General features: G+C 39.3%; 1 protein-coding gene across 7 annotated transcripts in view; it reads left to right on the forward strand.

Annotated features, from left to right (window-relative positions):
* ZNF536 (zinc finger protein 536) overlaps nucleotides 1–21,027 on the forward strand; it is a 460,947-nt gene that overhangs the window by 93,648 nt on the left and 346,272 nt on the right. For 2 of the 7 annotated variants that reach the window (XM_075282093.1, XM_075282094.1), the window contains exon 1: nucleotides 12,355–12,524. The exons of the other annotated variants lie outside the window; for them this stretch is intronic. The gene's annotated coding sequence lies outside the window, so the exon portion shown is untranslated. Of the gene's footprint in view, nucleotides 1–12,354; nucleotides 12,525–21,027 lie in introns of those variants that run through there. 7 annotated transcript variants of the gene reach the window in all.

Here is a 21,027-nt window from a genome sequence, read left to right on the forward strand (position 1 = left end):
TTCGCCCCACACTTGCAAGTTGAAAGTTACGGCTTCTGCTTTATACTGTAGAAAGGAGGGGGAGTATGGTGTGGATTGGCAGGCTCCAACAAAGGGTTAAATGCAGACATTTTAACTCTTACTTGCCACTGTGGGCATCTTTGTTGATCATTTTTAGATATAACCTGTGGCTTAGATGAGGTTATTTTTGTAGTATACAGAATTGATACATGGCGGTGTACTTAAAGTCCATATGGGACCCCCAGCTTGTACCATTTTATGCCACAGTATCCGTATCTGTAGATACTGCAGCAGGTAATAAAGGTGGTGCTCTTTATAAGAAGTATTACAATCATCATGACCTCTGATAGCCACAGGTTCAGTATGTAGGACAGAAGCTGAGACTATCCAACTGGGAGGTTTTTGGGTGGTATATCATTTCTTGAGTTCAGGTCTACAATATTCTACAGACCTGAAACCAGCGCATTGCCTGTAGACCTCCTAGAGGTAGTAAAGCATAAAACCCTTGAGCAAACATGTACTATGAAATTTTCCATCAACTGTACTTGAGAAGGCCAAAAAGAACCCTGGCCTGGCTTCCCCTTTATGTTTGTAATGGCTACGAAAAGAACAGAGTCATCTTGAGCTAAATACCCTCTCTATTGTATGTACAGTAAGGGTGACAACAGAAGTTAAGGGAAGTGTGGGTCCTTTGCAACCATCTCATTTTTCTGTCAACATAAATAGGAGCACCTCTACTATTTAGGCATATGGACATCATAGGAAGGTGGGGTCCCTTGCATGGAATGTTGCAACCATTCTATCAGCCAACTGAAGACCTTCTAAAAAAATTAAGAGCTCTGCAGGACTCAATGTAACCCTACAATACATAGTCACTCATTTGTTTGAGTCATTCGATTGTCAGTGTGTCCTCTGTTGGCAATTCTGGAAACCAGAGCTCAATTAGAAAAGTTTCTTCTCTAGTGCTCTCCCAGTTAGTACAACCATATTATTTTACACAAGACCTCAGAAATTTTATCGTAAGAAATGGGAAGGGATGATGTTGAGTCACCAGTTGAATCTGGCACTAACTCATATAACAGAAAATACTAATATTTATTTTTGATATTTTCAAATAATGTTTTATACAAAGTTTCCTAAAATTATTCATTTATGGACAAAATCCCCCAAAACATGATAGGTCCATTTCCAGCTGATGTCCCTAGAGCCAGTGCTGTTCCCCTTTGCCCTGACACTACAGTGGCTTCAGTATCACTAAACTGTTTTGTAATGTTACTTGACTGTACCTTTGTTTCTTGTCCTCTCTCTGTTGCTCGCTTAGATGTTCGCTGGGCCCTGTTTGTTTAATCTCTGGTCTTCCCTGAAAAGCTTCAGGCTCTTTAGGTCTTTGCCGTTTCTCTAGAAAATCTCAGCATGGAAAATAGCAGTTTCTTCATTCCTTAATTGGAGCACGTGCATTAGCATTCAAAACAGTCTATGGGTGTAAGGGAATCTGTAAATAAGGAGCTGCCGTACCACCGACAGCCTCAAAACCAAGGCTGCTGATCTGTTAGTCTTTAACCATTTAACATTTTGTTCTTAACTAGTAACTGATATGCAGTCATATAGTAAACAGTTATAAAGCGCAATACCCATCCCTTTAACACTGCATCCAGTAGCATCATTGCCAACAGTCCCAAATTTTCTGGGATTGCCTCAACAGTCCTGACTGATTCAGCTTCTACCTTAAAAAAAGTGCTCTATGGATGATCGTCTCCTATCACCTCTCACCTGAGACTGCATTGTGTTGAGAGGCTCCTTGTAGCTGCTCTCTGCTCTAATTGATGGAGGTCCCACACAAGGGTCCCCTCTCTATTAACTCTGAATGCTCTGATAGAATACCTTAAAATGGCCTGTCTAAACCAGACAGCTCCACTATTAGACAAGTAGAACAAGTAGTTCATCTCAATCATGGAGGCAGTTCAGAATTATAAAGAGCAATAAGTTAAAACTGGTGCAAGATTTAGATAAATAACACCGGAAAAAAAAAAACAGATTATCTCTTCCAGTAATGCCAGGTAAGGGCCCTTCACGGAGCCACTCGACAGTCAGGTCTTGGGCATTGCCCATACCCCTATAATACTTAATAACACAGATAATCCAATGATTTTTTTTTCTATCCTCATGTTAGAAAAATCAGCCTTTATACATACAGTTGTTACAAAGAATTTTTTGCAATGAATACATCTGCACCTCGACCTCTGCCGATCCCCCTCTCCCATTGTTAAGAAGTTTTCCTGCACACACTCTGTGCAACGCGTGGATAGAATAGGAGCATTTGTACAACGTCTCAGCCCTCGCCTGATACACATCTCCATGAAATGTGAATATATTCAAGGCCACTACAATTACAGTCCTGTATTTATCATGATACCATTATCAGCATCGCCTTGAGTTGCAGATGGTGCTTTTAACAGGTCAGAAGTTAGGTAGATTTGGCAAGGATCAGTGGCAAAGCCAAAAGAGCAGCCGTGAGAACAAATTTTCCCTCGTCTATCTCTTCTCGTAAGGTATTTCAGAGGAGACGTGACGTCTGTGAACAAGGCTGTCATAGGAGGAATGCCACTGATACATTTCTGAGATGTCTGCTACTTTCTATACCCAAGTTGTTGTGGTAAGACTAACAAAGAATAACTTACTGCTTCTTTGTAAATGATTTAGGAGCCAGAAGTGGCACATAGTACACAAATGCCAAGATGATACATCCCGTTCTAAGGGTGAGACTGTACAGGAAAGCTTTCTGAGGATTTTATGTCTCTGTCTCCATCCCATTCATCTCAGTCACTTCTTAGATACCAGCCAGTTGTCCCATTAACACATATATTACACCACTTGTTTTATGCATTTTATACACGTTATAACAATTTCTGTGTCTTTTATGGCAGGTGAATGGGTCTTGATGATAACAGGTGGTCTTAATTTGAAAAACTGTTGGAACTGTGCCAAGTTTTTGCACCAAAATTCTGTTGCAAGCTAGGCCTACTAATAAGTGGTGTAAAGTTAGACTAGACATTCTGAACGTTCGCCAGGTTATCAAACGGCATTAAACACTTTGGAAAACCTGGTGCAGTTTGAGACTATCTAGTCTAACTTTGCACTGTCAAGTATTATGTGACCCCGGTAAGTTCCAAGCCTACCTGTGGATATTAGACCATGCGGACAGCATCAAATACGGTAATATTCCGCACGTTGTACAGAGACAGAAGTAAATGGCTCAGTACACTGTGTAGTGACTGTGCCGTACTGTTACAGGACCGGTCACTGCACAGTATATGGAGTCATCTGCTGCTGGCTCTGTACACTGCTCAGAGAACAGCGGACCAGTGTTGAGGCGGGTCTTGGCCCCCAACAATCTTATATTAATGACTTATCCAAAGGATAGGTCATGAATATAATTCCTTAAATAATCTCCTGCTGCTAACCACAGTTAAGTGGAATGGAGGTGACTCTATGATCAGTACTGACTGTGTAGGGTGATACATCAACCTTAATATTACAAGTCCCCTGCTGAAATACACCGTGCCCCTTGAGGTACCACTGTCAGCGGCAGTGAAATAATGTGATGAGCAGACTGATCGCAAACTCAGACTAGAAATGTTTGCACCTAACTGTATAGAGTATCCCAGCAGCACAGAGTATCTCAGCAGCAGAGCTTTCACTGGTCTTGTGACAGGCAGTGACCTGTTCACTAACATAATAAGTGCAGGGCTAAGTGACACAGACTATGTTATGATGTGGGTAGGAGTATGATCACAGGTTACCATACAGTCCTATGAAAAAGATTGGGCACCCCTATTAATCTTAATCATTTTTAGTTCTAAATATTTTGGTGTTTGCAGCAGCCATTTCATTTTGATATATCTAATAACTGATGGACACAGTAATATTTCAGGATTGAAATGAGGTTTATTCTACTAACAGAAAATGTGCAATATGCATTAAACCAAAATTTGACTGGTGCAAAAGTATGGGCACCTCAACAGAAAAGTGACATTAATATTTAGTAGACCCTCCTTTTGCAAAGATAACAGCCTCTAGTCGCTTCCTGTAGCTTTTAATCAGTTCCTGGATCCTGGATGAAGGTATTTTGGACCATTCCTCTTTACAAAACAATTCAAGTTCAGTTAAGTTTGATGGTCGCCGAACATGGACAACCTGCTCTCAAATGATCTGAAAACAAAGATAGTTCAACATAGTTGTTCAGGGTAAGGATACAAAAAGTTGTCTCAGAGATTTAACCTGTCAGTTTCCACTGTGAGGAACATAGTAAGGAAATGGAAGACCACAGGGACAGTTCTTGTTAAGCCCAGAAGTGGCAGGCCAAGAAAAATATGAGAAAGGCAGAGAAGAAGAATGGTGAGAAGAGTCAAGGACAATCCACAGACACCTCCAAAGAGCTGCAGCATCATCTTGCTGCAGATGGTGTCACTGTGCATTGGTCAGCAATACAGCGCACTTTGCACAAGGAGAAGCTGTATGGGAGTGATGAGAAAGAAGCCGTTTCTGCACGTACGCCACAAATAGAGTTGCCTGAGGTATGCAAAAGCACATTTGGACAAGCCAGCTTCATTTTGGGAGAAGGTCCTGTTGACTGATGAAACAAAGATTGAGTTGTTTGGTCATACAAAAAGGCGTTATGCATGGTGTCCAAAAAAACAGCATTCCAAGAAAAACACTTGCTATCCACTGTAAAATTTGGTGGAGGTTCCATCATGCTTTGGGGCTTTATGGCCAATGCCGGCACCGGGAATCTTGTTAAAGTTGAGGGTCGCATGAATTCCACTCAGTATCAGCAGATTCCTGAGAATAATGTTCAAGAATCAGTGACGAAGTTGAAATTACGTCGGGGATGGATATTTCAGCAATACAATGTCCAAACACTGCTCCAAATCGACTCAGGCATTCATGCAGAGGAACAATTACAATGTTCTGGAATGGCCATCCCAGTCCCCAGACCTGAATATCATTGAATATCTGTGGGATGATTTGAAGCGGGCTCGGCGACCATCATGCTCGGCGACCATCAAACTTAACTGAACTTGAATTGTTTTGTAAAGAGGAATGGTCCAAAATACCTTCATCCAGGATCCAGGAACTGATTAAAAGCTACAGGAAGCGACTAGAGGCTGTTATCTTTGCAAAAGGAGGATCTACTAAATATTAATGTCACTTTTCTGTTGAGGTGCCCATACTTTTGCACGGTCAAATTTTGGTTTAATGCATATTGCACATTTTCTGTTAGCACAATAAACCTCATTTCAATCCAGAAATATTACTGTGTCCATCAGTTATCAGATATATCAAACTGAAATGGCTGCTGCAAACACCAAAATATTTATAACTAAAAATGATTAAGATTAATAGGGGTGCCCAAACTTTTTCATAGGACTGTATACTGCCACATCCTCACTTTGGCCCTAATGGGTGGATAAGTCACTGATACTCACAAGAACAGCCACCCCTCTCCTGAAACACTCTGTGCTGTTTGTGGACACTGACTAATTTCTACGTATCTCTACGTCTGTGTCCAGGGTTGTGGTGTCACTAGGCCTAACCACGACTTCAGCTGCTCTATTTTTCCCACAGCCCAACTTTTGGGCTAAGGCCCCACTTTGCGGAAACGCAGCTTTTTTTGTTGAAAAATTTGCTGCAGTTTTTTGAGCCAAAGTAGTGACTGAATTCCTATTAATGAACCTTTATTTGTTCTAATCCACCCACAATTGGTCCCAACTCCGACTCCACAGCCCTGTTTATGACTTCCTCCTTGTGTTCATTCTCATCCTCACACCATGACCGTCACCTTAATAGACAGTAAGTGAACAGGTGACCTCACCCACAATATCAGTGTACTCCTCTCCTTCTGCTGTCATCATTGCTGTGAATAGATTGGTTACAGGATCTTGTAGCTTCAGCCACTCCAGTGCAGTGCACAAGATGAAGAATGACAGCTAGCAGTTGCTTCATCCCTCGACAGATTCACCTTAAAGCAATGCCTTTTAAAGAAAGTTATTTCTATATAAAAAAAATAACGGTGTTAAAGTTGCTGATCCTAATACACATCCAAATGATTAAAAGGACATTCCGCTCCAGTTATTCATCGGAGTATATAATGCATAACTGATTAAAAGAAAAGTTAAGGATTTATGTGCACTTAAGCCTACAGAGAGATTTACATTTATGGCATAGATTCATAAGTACTTGGACGCATTTGAGACATACTTCATAACAGGAGAGACATCTGATGTCAGTGACAAGAGCACAGAGGAAAAAAAGCATCATATCTGATCGCTACAAGAGAACGCTCAACCTGTTAGGTATCATTGCTTTGTATGTGTCCAGTGTGAATACTGAAAAATTCCTGTAATCCAGCATTAACAGCTGGATTATTGGATATTCATAGAAAAATACAGAAGACGTACTTGCCGAAAACAACCTAAAATATCCAAATAATAATATAAAATATGCCATTCATAAGTCTCACAACTTCCAGATATTACAAATAAAATGATCCATCCTATTGGCACAAACCGTGCTGGACCCGTTTCAAGGTAAGTACATTCATTGAAGTAGCAAAGGCAATGTGTTTCAGATCACGGAACCGATACCTTTTCAAGTTGAAAATAAGCATGAATATTGATCAAATAATGACATACAATAAAAGAGAAAACGGAGGAAAAAAAAGAAGCCAAAAATCGTCACGTGATTTGTTTGAGAATTTTGGTGCCATGTTTTTTTTTCTTTTTCTCTTTTATTACTTGTTAGAGATTGTTGGGTGTTCATGGTTATTTTTGGTTCTGTGATCTGTTGCCTTTGTTACTTTAATAGATTTGCCAATAGGAATGATGATTTATTTGTATATATGGAGGCTTCATACCTGAAGCCATGGACATTTGTCAGGATTCAGTGGCGGCGGGGACAAGTGGGATTCATAAGGGTGTTGTACTTAGTACGACACTTTTAGATGAGTGTAATTCTACCATAACCAGTCAATTGTTTCATGATCCTGCACATGAAGCAATTAGAAGTGAGCGAGTAATATTCGATCAAGTAGGTATTCAAAATACTCGTACTTGGTCGAATACCACGCGGTAAATGCAGTACAAAATTTGATTCCCCTCCCACCTTCGCTGGTGCTTTTTTTTATACCAATAACTATGCAGAGGAGGTGGGACAGGAAGTAGGACAACATAGGCATTAAAAAAAAGAACGTATACAGTAGAGCTGAGCCAGTAGTGAAATATTCGAAAATTCGAAATTCCATTCGAGTAGACCTCAATATTCGACTATTCGATCGAATACCTACTCGATGGAATACTACTCGCTCATCTCTAGAAGCGATCCCTTTTGTTCTATGTTCAGCTTTGCATAGTGAGTTTCCATTAAGGACTAGGTCTCATAATTGATATTTCTGCTTATTCCTCTTTTCCAGATTAAATTAAAGCTCTTTGCCAGAATTATTTGCTGGACTTTCAACATCTCCAAACTGTCAGACGATAGATTCATAGATTTTTTTTTTTTCTGCTGTGTGTACAAATCCATTTTTTCATTTCTCTTCTCTATAATTTTTCTTCCCAGTCATCAGGAACTGTAAATTAAAGGGAATCTGTCACATTGAATATAGTATATGATCCACAGATAGCATATTACAGAACAGGAGGAGCTGAGCAGATTGATATGTAGCATGACTTGTCATTGAATGCTCTTTCTATTCTTAGGAGTCCAGTGGGAGGTCCTACTGTAACTGACATCCTTTCCAATATGACTTTGCATTTTGATATCACTAAGTAGGACCGCCTCTTGGACTCTTAAGCACAAAACCAGTGTGGATTTAAGTAAATAAAATGCAGGGTGTACGTTATCCTGACCTTGTGGAAGGCAGTACCTGATGCTTTATTGCAATAATGAAGGTGAGAATATAACATGAGGAGAAGGTAAACGATCACAGTCTGACAGTAAAAGCACTTGCACTTTCAGCAGCACAGAGTATTTCAGTAGATGAGTGTGCTGGTGTAATAAGGGACAGTGATCTGTGCATTCCTGTCAAGATGTTACTATGAAATGGGCCGCATGTTATGGGGGCAGTGTTACAAAGTGAGGGGAGGAATTATCACAGAGTTGTACCTTCAAGCAGCATAGTCTTTGATCATTCCCCCTTCCATCCTGACACTACTGCTTGTGATCTCCAGCCCTGTACTTTGTGATACCGTACGTCAAAATACATGTTTGAGACCCCACTAGTTCCACTATGCAAGTGTCTCCATCTTCCTCTGTCACGGCCACAGGTCACTTGGCTGACTGTGAATATTCTAAAAACGGTATTGTCTTATTGTATATTCACAGTAAGAACATACAAAGCTTATGAATACAATGAGCTTCTCAGCCCTCAGTCAAACACCCAGGGGGTAATACATCTACCTTGTTATCACTGCAGGATACCCTAAGAAACTTAACTATTCTTATCTCAATGATTTACGTGAAAACCCGTCAGAGAAAAACTAATTTGAGTAGGTCGGCGACCGTGGAGAACTGCACTTGCGCTACCATAAGGTACGACTGTTTTCCGAATGACTTTGATCTGCATCCTCTTAAAATGACAACATATGGCACCTTGTCAGAATCAGGTTGGAGTATTTCTAGAACTGGCTGCGATGATCTTTATTGTGGTAAATGCTTCTCTAGGAGGACGGCGGTCCCTGGAGAATATTATAGACGTTACCTTTAAAGAGAGAGACTTTTCAGGTCATGTTTGTGGGTGTAAGAAATACAAGGATAGCCTGATTGTGCCTGTGGATCTGATATGCTGTCACTGTGTATCACAGTAAAGTGACGCTGACATTAATCCTAGCAGAGATGTATTGCTTCCTTCACTTTTCATTTAATTGAAAAGTATTCACTCTTAATAATGGAGGATGATTTTCTTTATTCTTACTTTTTTTTTTCATTACAAGCATGCATATTGTCAGACACCTGTATACAGGACAAACTCTGCTACCTACCATGTGGGATTAAGTATGTTTAATATAATTTTGTAACCTGACAGATGCTGGATTATAAAATGTGCTGGATTATTGGATGGTAATAGAATAGGGAAAGATGTGAGGGAGTTACAAATGTGTGTGAGAAAGAAAGATAGAAATAAGATAGACACGTAGATCAAACTATTTTATATCTATGTATGTATCCTATTTGTGATTCTGTGTCTTACAATATCTGTCTCAGCTATTTACCTAATATAGGCAGGGGAGAGATGAGCCAAAAAAATGAGCGAGAGAGATGTGAGAGAGGAGAGAAAGAGAGAGATAACACAAGGAGAGAATAGATACGAGATGACAAGAGGTTTGTGAGGTACATAGATAAATCAAAGTGAGATACTCCGAGATATATAGGTAGGTAGGTAGGTAGGTAGATAGATAGATAGATAGATAGATAGATAGATAGATAGATAGGAGATGGATAGATAGATAGATAGATAGATAGATAGATAGATAGATGAAGATAGATAGCTAGATAGATAGATAGGAGATGGATAGATAGATAGATAGATAGATAGATAGATAGATAGATAGATAGATGAAGATAGATAGATATGAGATAGATAGATAGATAGATAGATAGATATGAAATAGATAGATAGATAGATAGATAGATAGATAGATAGATATGAAATAGATAGATGGATAGATATGAGATAGATAGATAGATAGATAGATATGAAATAGATAGATAGATAGATAGATAAATAGATATGAGATAGATAGATAAATAGATATGAGATAGATAGATAGATAGATAGATAGATAGATAGATATGAAATAAATAGATAGATAGATAGATATGAAATAAATAAATATTTAGATATGAAATAAATAGATAAATAGGTATGAGATAGATAGATAGATAGATAGATAGATAGATAGAAGATAGATAGATAGATAGATAGATAGATAGATAGATAGATAGATGGGTAGGTAAATAGGTAGATAGATAAGTAGATAGGTAGGTAAAATTTTACATAGGTAGATTTTTTTTTTCAGTGTTCGGACATTTCAACAGTTAACTCTTTGCCATGTTTTTTTCTGAGAAACAACCATATAACCAGCAGACAGTACCTCAAATGCTTTTCACAATGAAGCAAGAATTTATTATGACTGTGTGAAGGGTTCTGTAATAAAGAAACATGGAGGTCGGATTTTTCCAAGTGTTTTTTTTTTTCTTAAACAGTCCTATTAATATTGCAGTTTACAGCTACTGAAAAAGATCAAACTTGTTTCCAAAATTGTACTTGTGTGTATTAATCTAAGCCATAGTGCCAAACACATCTATATAGCTCTATCTATCTATCTATCTATCTATCTATCTATCTATCTATCTATCTATCTATCTGCTAGAAAACAGTGGTGACAACACAGGGTATCTTTTAGTTAGACAGCGCTAGTGACATCATGGAGGCTGCAGCCAGTCCATTGAGTTGAGAGCGGTACTGTATACAGCCTATCCTATAGAGTCCAATGAATACTAAATTCACCCTACAGACTGCTTTTCTTCTCATCCCCAAACTTAATTGACAAGCTGAAGGGTCTACCCCCACTCACTGGAATCGGTCCATGGGATAGCACTGCTATTGATATAGGAGATGAGTCATTATAATTTATACAGCCGATCGTCCCACAATAGGTCTGCACTGAGTTTAACCAGAATCCTTTATTTTCACAAAAATTTAGCCAGTATCTTTAAACCTAGGGCCATATTAATATTGGTGGGGCTCCCATATCAACTGATCCCCTATTGCGGCCATATTGCCTATCCCAATAAGAAAACCACAGAGTTAATGACCAGTTTATACTGTAGAAGAGAAAGCAACACTTATGCATGGCCACCTCTCTATCTATGCTTGACTGGATAAAATTGTCAGACAGCGTCAAAGGGACTGACATTTATCCAAGAGGTAGGGATCCCTAAGGTGAACGGCATGTGCAATACTCATATTATACATGTTATGCAAAGACAAAGCTAGAAAATCGTGGACAGGTAGTGTAAAGGCCACTTAAATCCTCAAGGTGGACACCTGCACTCAAATCATGGACCATAGTGGGACAACCTTGAATAAAGAACCTGATGCATTGCAATACCAGACATAACCCATAAATTAGGGTGGTGCAGTTCCTGCAGGATTTGTAAGAACAATAAGACTACAAAGCCTGTGATCCGACCTCATAAAGATACCAAGTGACTTCTGTGAACTGGCTATAATGTAAAATTATCCACAGTATATATTTACTCATAAGTCTTCTTTATGTAGTGGTATATGACTTGTATCTGTACATTAGATATATGATATGTATCTGTACATTAGATATATGATATGTGATATATTCACCCACTACCACGGATCATATAAGGGATATGTTACATTGTTTAGCAATATATTCAGCTGTTACCATATGCTGTATAATGTAGTGATCTACTATACAGTACATAATATAGTGGAATATACACCTGCTACTATACATTATGTAGTCATATATATCCAACTTCTTCTGTACATATAGTTATATATTCACCTGCTACCACACATAATAGAATAATATGGTATCTTCACCTTGTACTACAGTATATACTAACTATTGATATATTTACCCATTACACACATCATATTATATTGAATGTCCATCTTCCATACACTGTCTAGGGATGTATTCACCAGATATCATACATAATATAGTGATAAATTCACCTCCTACAATACATTATATAATGATATATCCAAAATCTTCTGTACATTTCTTTAGTGATATAAACCCACTGCCATATATTAAATAGTGATGTATTTACCTGCTACCTTATAACAGTGATATATTTATCCACTAGCCCATATTATATTGTGATATATCTACCTGCTTGTGTAAATTATATAATAATAAATTCATATACCTTATATAGTAATATATTCCATCACTACCATTCATTATATAGGGATTGTGTATATTCCGCCTCTATACATTGTAATATATTTACATTGCATCTAATTATTTCTCCTTCTGTTACTGTACATTATACAGTGATCTATTCCACCACTACTGTACATTATTCATTGATATATTCATCCACAACATCCAATAATGTCTCACTTTGTATGTCTCGGTTTAAGTTTACTCTGTGGAATGAGACTGATTCTGGTTGTGCTGAGATCAGTCTTTTCCTCCATTATGGCAATGCGGCCGTCCATCTGTTACTTGTCATTATTAGTATGAGGATCTGTATTTGTTGAGTGATAAAATATTTGGAAATCTGAACGTATCTCCTGCACACAGGAACGCCTTTGTTCTGCCGCGCTTTCATCTGAAGTTCTCAGCGCAGTATTAGAGCTGTTTTCCTGTGACGGCTGATCAGCGCACATCTGAATCATCTGCCTTGGCTCTACACGCTCAGGTGATAGCGAGGTCTATCAGGGAAGGGAAGACTCCGTATTGTGTCACATTTGGCAGGTAATCGGTGCGTTTTTATCACTTTCCAATAAGACATCTGCTTTTTATATAATCCTGGGAAACTGTGCGTGGGGTGGCCACTGCTTGGACGAGGGGCATCTCATCTCTCCTGGTCAGAAGGTCTCTCAGATAATTATCATATCCTCTCATGACTAATTTAGTAGTAGCATCCACTGTTAAGTAGCTCTTACATTATAAATAGATGTTGGCCAAACAAAGTACCTTGCCTGACATTCCCACACATGCACACTTGGACAAGCACTACATGTGCACTGAATGGAGAATGCCACTGCCAGACACCTCTGATAACTACTTATCTGCCCCGGAGTCTGTTGGGAGGCTCTCATATTCGATGATCAGCTGAGCTGATCAAAGTCGGTGAGTTTGGCCAATACACATCTGATGTGTATGGTTAGATTTAGTTTTATTTATATAGCCACAGCAGATCTAACTGAAAGCAGATCTCACCAAATTTTCCTGGATTATTAATGGTCTGTAGATGGATTTGTTCCAAGTTTCCAAAAAATTTAGAATTCCAGGTAACCTGAAACTTTTGGGATGTGTTTTGGACAAATTACTTTCAATGACAACCAATCCCTATCTAGTAAATTACTCCTATTACAGTGGAGCAACTATGGCTGTATAAGTCTCCACACACCTGAGGATAGACATCCCCATAATCTAGTAAATCACTAGTTAAGTAGCCAGCCACAATTTAAAGAGTATCTATTACCAGCTCCACCAGCTCAAGTCCTTGGTGTCTGTGAATAGGCACTACTATACTTCTTCGAGCACAGCTGAAATTTTTTCTCTAGCCCTCACCATACCCAAGCAACAAGAGCAGATAATTTTGATGCCTGGTGTGTTATTTAAGATTTGTAATGTCAGAAGGGAGGTGTCAGGCAGGGGTGTGATTCAGAGCTCCAATCAGAGGCAGGCAGTGTCAGAGCTCAGAATCACACCCCTTGCCTGCACCTGCCTGACAGCACCCTCCTGACAGTACAGAGTCTAAATAGTATATCAGGCACCAAAACTAACAGCATTGATTGCTCAGGAATGGTGGGGATTAGGGAAAAAATTCCAACTGTGCCAGAATCACTGGAGCAGAAGTCATAAATTGATACACAGAGCTGGGATTGTTGGAGGTGGTGAAAGGACCTCTTTAACTCTTTGGTCTTTTTGTGACTGAACATAACCTCTAAACCAGTCAATGACAGCTGTAAGCTCTGGTTTAATTTACTTAATCTCGATTAATCGTGGTCCCTGGCCTACTTTCTAAATAAGATAAAACCTTTCCTGTACCATTTCCTGGTGCACAGATCACCCCAGATGCTCCACAATTATTGTTGTGCATCTCAGGTGATCTGTGCAATCTGACTAGGGATCCTCACAGTCATGTACCTACTTTAGAAAGTAGCTCAATGACCACAAGTAACTTGGACCATATGACTTAATCTTAACTTTAGATCAAATGGTTTAGGTTACTCTTGGTTATTCAAAGAAAAGTAAAGAAACACTTCATGGCAATCGGCAGCATTTTCAATATAGACCAAATTTATTCTTTCTGTATTTAATTATTTTTTTTTAATGTAGATTGTGAGCCCCATTAAGGGATCACAATGTACATTTTTTTTCCTTTCCTTTAAAGGGGTACTCCTACGTCGCATACTTACCAGTCTTTGTTTCTGTGAATTCTTCTGTCTTCCGGTTTTGTCTCGTCATTGGTGGGCGGGGTCTAGCCTTCACAGTGCAAATACAGACTCGACAGGGTGTCGGGTCTGTATTCGCATTGTGAAGGCTAGACTGGTGTATGAGCGTGCACGCAGGGCCGGCGGCATCTCGCCGCTTGGCTTTGCATATGTGACCCCGGAGTGGAATAACAGCATCGCTTCTGCCGCTGCTGGCTTCATGCAGGGCAGAAGCATAGAGATGTTGCTGACTTCACTTGTACCGGCGTCTAACCCTGTATTGGAGGCCCCTTCACCCAAAGGGTAAACTACCCCCCCACCACCACCACCACCACCAGGCTCGCTCCCGTGCACTTAGCCCCTCCTCCCTCCCCCTTAGAGCAGGCAGACACATCACTTGACTCAGGAGCAGCTAGGTCAGGGCTGTGGCCACAAAAAAATGAATAAAGTAAGATAGTGGCCAAACAAAGCAATTTTGCTGAAGCAATGTATTTAGGAAAAGTCTTACATTCACATTAACAAGCAGTATAGATAGGATCCTTGTGACGGGACAACCCCTTTAAGTTTGTTTTTTATAGAATGGGAGGAAATCCATGCAAACACGGGGAGAACATACAAACTCCTTGCAGATGTTGGTCTTGGCAGGATTCAAACTCCAGGACTCCAGCGCTTCAGTGCTAACCACTGGGCCACCTTGTTGCCCCTTTTCTGTATTGAATTTGATGCCCAAATCCAGTGAATTTTACCTGGAACGAATATTGGGAAATTTGGTCATCTCAGTCTTTAATTTCAGGATTCACTTTCTTTTTTATAAGCATTCCTTTTTCCACAAGCTATATCTTACTCACCATGTTCTAGTTCATCTTCATCTTATCATGAAGTATTCGAGTATCACAAACAAAAAATTCTTTCTCATTCACAAAGTCCTCCTTTTTCCAGGAAACTCGCAATTATTCTCAGAGTGTTGGCAAATATGATAACTATATAATGTCCGTGGTCAGCTTTACAGTTAACTGTAGGCTTTATACAAACTAGCATTACGGTGATTGTATATAAGGTCTTGACTGCTATAACTTCCTTATATACCAGATGTGACCTACAGACAGTGATGGCAGACTTTCTGAATTTAATGATAATTCTTTTTTTTAAATTGATTACTTGATTTCACTCTGTTTCAATTGGATCCAGTATCCAGTGCTGGATTTCTTGGATTCCTTATGTTTGTCTGCCAGTCTTACAGAACCTTCATAGTCTTGGAATATGATTATTCTACCAGTTACTGAGCTCTTGCTTTCTTTTATTGACATTGAATAGGGCTGAGCTATAATACGAGTTGTGTCCTATTGACATTGATGGTGTAATTTGTTATTGAAATGGAAAATCTTGTTTTATAATCTTATGAAATTCCCAATGACTTTCAAAGTATTTCAGTGGGCACATATGTGGCACATATAGATCTCAATGAGTTTCTAGTGGCCAGATCCCCCCAACGGCCTATTAATGTGTACATTTGACATCTACCGCACCTTTATAATTAACCCAAAAATTCCAAAATACTATCTTTACCTATAATATAAGGCTACAATCATTGTTTGATGTTTAATGGTGGGACAGATATTAGGGAGTTGTTGAGAAAGGGGTAAGAGTAGCAGAAGATCCCAGAGTCTTTTTACAGTATGTTGTAGTGCACATATTTAAAGAGTGCCAGTAGAGACACATTAAAATGGTGATAAATATACTTTTGAGTCCCCAGCTTAAATCATTTAGAAACAATGAAACCCAATTTGAATAATATATATGCGGATTTAACATGAAGATGCAAACATGGAGCCCATTCTTATGGCTCAAGGGTTAACGCTGCTTTTCCATTCCATTGCTCGGAGGGAAAAAGTTCCTAAGTGTGCGGGATGATTGTATAATATTACAATCAATGTGAGATAACAAGGATAATAATGATGAATGTCTTGCACACGTTCACTTGTTTGGACGATTAGAGTCATTATTTCTCCATCAAAACGTATTTATAGAAGCGCAAACCGACACTAGGTTACCCATTTCCACAGCTAATCTCATGAAGTCCGACACCTTTTAGGATGACAAAATTAGCAATTCCTGAGTCTGGGAGTAGAGGCGTTTAGATATAAGGAGAAAGAGTGACAAACTCCCAGGCTATGTGATGGGCATTACATCTGCCAGCCTCTAGATCACAAATTCCAGGGATTGGTTCATCGAGGCTCTTTGCTTCTATAAATGAGTATTTATTGCAGGGGTTTCTCAGAAAACTACCAACATTTTTGGACTATGAGACACACTATTTTCAATAATAGGATGCATATGTATAATAAGGTGCTGCTATTAGCTACTTCAAGGAGAGAGTGTGTTGTATGCTTACTGACCACCAGCTAATTTAAAAATCTTGCAATGTCTGAATGTTTTTTCTTTTCCACTTGTGTGATTCTGCTCAGACTCTACAGCAAGTGGGAAGGAAATGGGTTCTCACCTAGGAAGGATGGGTTGAGTAGGGGGAGGAACATCATACCATCTTGATTTGAATTGATAAATTGGATTGATTCATTTTTGTTATGTATTCCCCAATTAAGCATTTTTCCATTGGATAGCATGTCAGTCAAGCTGGGATTAGTCCATCGCTGTCAATAACAATTAGACATTTGGAGTAGTGGGAAGTAGTAGTGAAACAGTCACAACCCATAGGAGAACGAAGGATGCATTTCTTTAAAAGATCCTTAGATATAGGTCTTACACTGGAAAAATTACAAAACTCCTAAGACTTGACATGAGGGATGAGCCCCTCTTGTATTCTCCGTCCTTAGTATCCCTAATAATGGACACCCCTTCCCTTCTTGATTCATTTCATTTACACAGAGCTATTGAGCAGAACTCTCAGGGGGTAAATTCTCCACTAGGCGATGGTCTTGAGGTTTTCCATAACTTTCTTCTTTATTAAAGGTTCTTATCACTCCCAGCAGAACAATTTCACAAACTATATAAAGAACACTAGAAAAATACAAACACTTTTTAATTACATATAATCTTTAAAGACCAAATCTAACCAGAATACCTCTCTGAACTAGTCTGCAGCACAAGTAGCGGATGATCCTGCTGTATCAAAGTCAAGGATACACGTTGTAGGTCTCTCCGTGGTGGTGTTGACCAAGGAAGTTAATAGAAAGTGTCAATTGTCCTGCTACTTCTCTTCAACATCAAAAACAATGAATGTCTGTATGTGCTCTTGGGCACTATGGGTGGGGTATGAATAGTACTGCCATACTATTGCCCAACATAGGATTAACTTTAAGATAACATTTTGGTAGGGAGTATAGCCACCTTGTAGTTGTGTAGAGGTGCTAAATGTAGCTGGCCACTATTGGACATGTTAGGCACTTGTAACTCAGCTCAACACTTAGTACATAACAGCAGACCATGAATTCCCAGAGGCAGTGCACGGGAGGAAGAGGGCGAGGAACGTAATGGGTACAAGTAGTGCATGAAGACAATGTAGTAGGAATTCAGCACTCACCAGCATCACAACATTTGCTTCATATCAGAATTTAACAACCATATACCCCTCTGCAAGGTGGGGTTTTATCCTACACTTACCCTTCCAGTGAAAATCAGATCCGTGAATATGTAGACCCAGTCCCATTGAAATGAATGAGAGAGTTGGGAGGCGGATTATGAGGCGGATGCCACGTGAACTTACCATAACACATGGGGTGACAAGACAATGATATATAGACCCTTGTAGGGGTGGTATAATGACACACAGACTTGGGGAACAGACAGTGACACTTGTGAACCAGGACAATGACATAGTAACACATGTGGGAACTGTATAATGAACCACTAACACTTGGGGTAATGGCTCAATGACAGTTTTCTGTCCCACTAGGGGTAACAATTACAGTCATAATTATCATCATTATACTTGTGGATTTGAGACCTGGTATACAACACATAACCTACAGCACAAGGAGAGTCCCCTCTACTATACCCAGACTGAGCTGTGACTTGGTAAACTTGTCCATTGTCCGGTGGCCCCATGTATAACATTTATTCCCATTAGTATGTAGGTCACATTGCGACACTGTTTAGATGTTGGCCATCGGCTCAGGGAAACTATTTGTGATGATTGGAGTGGTTTTGCTGTGTCAGCAGAGTTTTTCACTGGTATTTCTCACACAGTTGTGCCAGTGAAGATAGAGGACGGCGCTTAAGATCGATGGATCTCTGGCTACCATGTGTGTTTTATGGCTTCTATTGGAGTTTTGTAATGTGATTAATTGACGGGCATTGTATAAGAAATCTTCCAGAATCGCAGCGCTCGTATAATAGGGTTCTCTGTTTTTTCTTTTTTTCATTTTAAACGCTCAATTTATGGGTTCCAAATGTTCTTGTAAGTAACTGCTGAATGTACAATTATAGCCCAAGTAATTATATATTTATGTTTATAAATAAATACATATGCATATTTTATCAGGCCTTAGATTATTCCATATATCACGGAGGCCTGTGGATACTATGCAGGGTATTGGCTTCCTTGGCAAGATTTATAGGGATATTTTAGGATGCCGTGGGTTTGCTGGTACGGAGTAATAGTCTTTCTTCTGTCCCTTAATGCTCGGCAAAGGATCCATCTATATTTCAGGCCAATTTACTGAAAATGGGATATCTCCAGCAAACAAGCAGCTCTATAAACAGTAGTTAGATACTTGGAGGAGGAGGGGTTAATCATTTTCTTACATTCATTCAGCTGAGGCTAGAATTTGACCAACTTGTACTGCATCGTGTGTCACTCCAATAAAAGTGAATGATCTGTTGGACCATTTCTGTTCCAGTCCAGAGCACCTGTTATTTGTCATGTCCTGGAAATTTTGTAGTTAAGCACCTTTTAGCTTGGTATCTTGGTTTTTAGGTGCCCTTGCTTTGGAAATGTTGCACCGCTACAACTTTACTATGTTGAATTAATCTGCAATGCCTTCCGTTTGGACCTGAGTTGATGTGCTGTTGCATCATAAAATGTGTCTGTTGGATATTGTAAGGCTTTGATCACAATGGTCCAAATTGCATGGAATGAAGTGGAAAGAGGGGATATTTAGCATAATGGTGAAGCCATTCCATGGCTTGTCATTTCTCTTCTGCACTCTGGATTCTTGCAGCAGATGAGAGATTGGCAAATAATCCTAGGCCACATTCCCCCTCTGGTTAGTTAGGATCACTGCTATATTTCAAAGAACACAACATGTTAGAATATTACTAGAAAAGGTGATCTATTCCACCATGTTTCCAGCTACACAGTAGTATACATACACGTGGTCAGTATTTGGTAGCAATTGTCTAACTTGGGTCAAGTGTTTTAGGTAGCCCTCTGCAAGGTTCTCATAAATTGCTTGAAATTTGGCCCATTCCTCCTGACAAAACTTGTGTAGACAGGATTGTAGGTCTCTTTGCTCACACATGCTTTTTGAGTTCTGCCCATGAATTTTCTATGGGACAGAGGTCCGTCATGCCCACTACATTACCTTTACATCATTATAAGCTATTTTACCATAACTTTGGTATGAAGTATGATTGGGACAATTGTCCATATGGAAGACCCAAGCTGTAACTTCCTGGCTGATGTCTTAAGATGTTGCTTCAGTACAAAAATTTCCCTCCACATAATATGCTCAATATTGTGAAGTTCACCAGTCCCCCTTGCCTCAAAGCACCCCTAGAAGATGATGCTTCAACCTCGTGGTTCATGGTTGGATGTTGTTCTTTGGCTTTTTTCCATACATACCAATTGTCATTATTACCGAAACAATTTCATTTCTGTTTCCTCAGACGAGAGGACGTTTTTCTAGAAAGTAAGAAATTTGTTCCCATGTGCAGTTTCAACTTGTAACCTGGCTTTTTTATGGTGGTTTTGAAACTGTGGACGCTAAGTGGCTTTTAAGGTTATGTTCATATAAGATATGTGTATGTCTTACTGTTGATACAAAAACAATTGTTCCTTTTGCCTTTGGCACAAAAATAGGGCATGCACCAAAAATGAGCCACAACTACTTCCATCTATGCCAGTTTTCTGGAGCAGAGAAAATAGTAAATTCACCCCAATGTGTCTTCTTCCTGAACCATATGATGGCTGCATGGGTCCTTGGTAGCTAAACTTAGATGTTATAGTTTGAATAGATGATATAGTATGTTCAAGGATTTGAAAATTGCTCCTAAAGATATTCCAGATTTATGGAGGTCTCCAATTCTTTTTCTGATATTTTAGCAGAGTTCTTTTGATCTTCCTATTGTGTCAATCAAAGAGGCAAGTAGGTCTTAAAGAGGTTGTCCAGGATCTGAAGGTAATTGATACTGATGATCGGTATGAGATCAATTGGGGTCCGACACTTGGGCCTCGTCCTGATCAGGTGTTTTGGCTGCTTCCAGCCCTATACTTGTTGTAGGGTTGGAAGCAGTCCTGCTCCTATTCAAGTGTAAGGGAAGGAGGCTGCAGTTCCAGGTGCCACCACTATTCCATGCAGCGTACCAAAATCTTTTAAATACCCGCCATTATATCCTGGAATTTTTCAAGTTTTTCAAGGGACAGACAACTTGGTGAATGCAAATGTCTGACATACTGAAATTGCGATATATAGTGAATTATAAATGAAATGGACTGCTTGTGAACATTCATTGGAAACATTGCTTGTGTTAAGTGTATGCAAACTTCTGCCTTCATCTGTATATGTTAGATAGATAGATAGAGAGAGAGAGAGAGAGAGAGATAGATAGATAGATAGATAGATAGATAGATAGATAGA

This window comes from Leptodactylus fuscus, chromosome 7 (genome assembly GCF_031893055.1).
Source record: "Leptodactylus fuscus isolate aLepFus1 chromosome 7, aLepFus1.hap2, whole genome shotgun sequence".
Classification (NCBI taxonomy): Eukaryota; Metazoa; Chordata; class Amphibia; order Anura; family Leptodactylidae; genus Leptodactylus; species Leptodactylus fuscus.